Source organism: Arachis hypogaea, chromosome 17 (assembly GCF_003086295.3).
Source record: "Arachis hypogaea cultivar Tifrunner chromosome 17, arahy.Tifrunner.gnm2.J5K5, whole genome shotgun sequence".
Classification (NCBI taxonomy): Eukaryota; Viridiplantae; Streptophyta; class Magnoliopsida; order Fabales; family Fabaceae; genus Arachis; species Arachis hypogaea.
Genome location: NC_092052.1, coordinates 66,906,425 through 66,910,295, shown reverse-complemented (window position 1 = coordinate 66,910,295; position 3,871 = coordinate 66,906,425). Strand labels below are relative to the sequence as shown.

At 38.5% G+C, this 3,871-nt stretch overlaps 1 non-coding gene across 1 annotated transcript; it reads left to right on the top strand.

The window, feature by feature from the left end:
• The first annotated feature begins 1,906 nt into the window (after positions 1-1,906).
• On the top strand, positions 1,907-1,977 carry TRNAC-GCA (transfer RNA cysteine (anticodon GCA)). Its single transcript has one exon. It is a non-coding gene; the product is annotated as a tRNA-Cys (tRNA).
• Positions 1,978-3,871: the final 1,894 nt, after the last annotated feature.

Sequence of the window (3,871 nt, the reverse complement as noted above, 5' to 3'; positions counted from 1 at the left end):
AAGAAACCGGATCCCGGAAAATTCTTCATACCTTGTACCATAGGCACCATGACCTTTGAGAAGGCTCTGTGTGACCTGGGGTCAGGGATAAACCTCATGCCACTCTCTGTAATGGAGAAACTGGGAATCTTTGAGGTACAAGCTGCAAGAATCTCACTAGAGATGGCAGACAAATCAATGAAACAGGCTTATGAACTAGTAGAGGACGTGCTGGTAAAGGTTGAAGGCCTTTACATCCCTGCTGATTTCATAATCCTCGACACTGGGAAGGATGAGGATGAATCCATCATCCTTCGCAAACCCTTCCTAGCCACAGAAAAAGCTGTGATTGATGTTGACAGAGGAGAGTTGGTCCTTCAGTTGAATGAGGACTACCTTGTATTTAAGACTCAAGGGTCTCCTTCTGTAACCATGGAGAGGAAGCATGAAAAGCTTCTCTCAATACAGAGTCAAACAAAACCCCCACATTCAAACTCTAAGTTTGGTGTTGGGAGGCCACAACCAAACTCTAAGTTTGGTGATGAGAGACCCCAACCCTGCTCTGATTATCTGTGAGGCTCCATGAGAGCTCACTGTCAAGCTATTGATATTAAAGAAGCGCTTATTGGGAGGCAACCCAATGTTATTTAATTATATCTATCTATTTTCCATTGTTATTTTATGTTCTTTTTAGGTTGATGATCATGTGAAATCATAAAAATAACTGAAAAATCAAAAACAGAATGAAAAACAGAATGAAAAAATTGGGTTGGGCCAATCGGTCCGCCATCGGTGTGCACCGGTCGGCTCGTCCCTTCTGCCAGTGATGCACTCCTGGCCTTAACTGCCCGGGTCGTGCCTCTGGTGCTGTTACTTTAAAGAAATTAGAGTGCTCAAAGCAAGCCTACGCTCTGTATACATTAGCATGGGATAACATCATAGGATTCCGATCCTATTGTGTTGGCCTTCGGGATCGGAGTAATGATTAAGAGGGACAGTCGGGGGCATTCGTATTTCATAGTCAGAGGTGAAATTCTTGGATTTATGAAAGACGAACAACTGCAAAAGCATTTGCCAAGGATGTTTTCATTAATTAAGAACGAAAGTTTGGGGCTCGAAGACGATCAGATACCGTCCTAGTCTCAACCATAAACGATGCCGACCAGGGATCAGCGGATGTTGCTTTTAGGACTCCGCTGGCACCTTATGAGAAATCAAAGTCTTTCGGTTCCGGGGGGAGTATGGTCGCAAGGCTAAAACTTAAAGGAATTGACGGAAGGGCACCACCAAGAGTGGAGCCTGCGGCTTAATTTGACTCAACACGGGGAAACATACCAGGTCCAGACATAGTAAGGATTGACAGACTGAGAACTCTTTCTTGATTCTATAGGTGGTGGTGCATGGCCGTTCTTAGTTGGTGGAGCGATTTGTCTGGTTAATTCCGTTAACGAATTCCTTTTATAGCAGTCCTATTTATTCGGTACAGAGCATGTCGTAGTCAATTTTCAATTTCTATTGAATTTATTTTTTCAAGGAAAACTTCTTTCAATTATGGAAGCACGAGAATCTTATTTCAAATTCTGGTATATACGTATCATATGCAGAATACGGATAAGATACCCGATAGATATTATCTCTGTAACAATTTCTAGTTATATTCTAGGGTTTAAATATACTGACAGTTACTGTTATAATTAAAATGGAGAAGGTTTTTTGAATAAAAAAAGCAATATTGATAAATTATGTATCAAATTTCATTTCTTTTTTTCTCATAACGACAAAACCATCTTCTCATTTCGATTTCAAGAATTGTTCAGGAATTGTATAGTTAACGGTTCCATTTTGTCCTTCCATTATTGCGTTTGTCGATCAAAGTGCATATCTCTTTTTCAATAAAAAAAGGGTATTCTCATATATATATCGTTTTGGCGGCATGGCCGAGCGGTAAGGCGGGGGACTGCAAATCCTTTTTCCCCAGTTCAAATCCGGGTGTCGCCTGATCGACAAGAGAATTGAATTTTGACTTTTTAATTAAAAAATGAGAGAAAAAAAGAATTTATCTGTAATGTTTTTCGACTCTACTAGAAATCTGATCAAAACTTGTTTGATGTTCTAATAGAATTTATTGAATTGTTTCGTGTTAATATAATAGTTTTAGTGCAAAATCGAATCCCCCCTTTGACTTTGTACCAGCGATTTAAATAAATATATATAGTTATTATAGTTTCTAGTATTCTCAGTGATTAGATTAATACCAAAAAAAACAACAAGAATTAGTGAACAATAGTAAAATAATTCCTTCATAGTGATATTTTTTATAGAGATAGGAGAAAAAATTCACATGGATATAGTAAATCTTGCTTGGGCTGCTTTAATGGTAGTTTTTACATTTTCCCTTTCTCTCGTAGTATGGGGAAGAAGTGGACTTTAAAAGTACGACTAATTGGGGTGGGGGATCCAACTGTATCAATTGTTTTCTAGCTGGGTTATTAAATTTTTCTATTAAATATTTTTTATTTCATTTCCTTTTAATTAATACCATACCAATTTCTTTAATTCAAATATATCCGCATTTCGGAAGTCTATTTTATTTGAGTGGTGTAAGGTATTCTATGCATAATAAATACAAAATACTCTGTCAATCACCCAAATAGTGAAATTATTACCTTATTCTTGTTAAGGGGATGAAAAAAAGATAGGAAATTTTTTCCTATTCCAACCTAATTCTTCCTAAGATTTCTATTTAGATGAACTGGCTCTTACCAAAGTTATATATCGAAAATGAGTAACCGCGGAACTCCCTTTAACACCCCGTTTCCCTTTTTTCCCCTTTTCTTTTTTCAAAGTTGGATTTCTAAGTTCTTTATTGAACTCATTTATTTGCAATCATGGTTAAACCAAAAAGTTATTGAAAAAAATTGAAAACAAAGATTCTTTTTAGTTTAGTAAAAAAAAATAGGAAAAAGATTCATTATTTTAAAGATGTTTTTCCTATTCTTTTTTACATCTCTCAAGTAATCTTTTCTATTTTTTTACCAAATAGCTCACCCTGGAGGAAGAGCTTACTGGAGTTTAAACGCCAGTAAGAGTAGCAGAATGGGCGTTAAACGCCCAGTCTGGCACCATTCTGGGCGTTTAACGCCAGAAACAGGCACCAGACCGGCATTTAACGCCAGAACAGAGCATCTAATTGGCGTTTAACGCCAAGAATGGGAGAAAAGCTGGCGTTAAACGCCAAAAACAAGCAGCAACCTGGCGTTTAATGCCAGAAGTGCACTCTAAGGGCATTTCGCACGCCTAAATGGAGCAAGAATGCTAAATCCTTGACCCCTCAGGATCTGTGGACCCCACAGGATCTCCACCTACCCTACCTCTTCTTCTCTCCTCTTCACACCCTTTCATAACACTCTTCCCTAAATACCCTTCACCAATCACCTCCATACCTCTTCCCCAAATACTATTCACCACTCACATCAATCAACTCTTCCCCAAAACCCCACCTACCTCCAAATTCAAAATCCTTTTCCTCACAAACCCAACCCTAATACACGAAACCTAACCCTTCCCCCACCCCTATATATACCCCTCAACACTACCTCATTTTCACACATTACAAACACTTCTTCCTCCCTTGGTCGAATACACTCTTCCCCTCCATCTCCTCCATTTTCTTCTTCTTCTACTATTTTCCTTCTTCTTTTGCTCGAGGATGAGCAAACATTTTAAGTTTGGTGTGGTAAAAGTGTTGCTTTTTATTTTTCCATAACCATTAATGGCACCTAAGGCCAGAGAAACCTCAAGAAAGAGGAAAGGGAAGGCAATTGCTTCCACCTCTGAGTCATGGGAGATGGAGAGATTCATCTCAAAGGTCCATCAAGACTACTTCTATGAA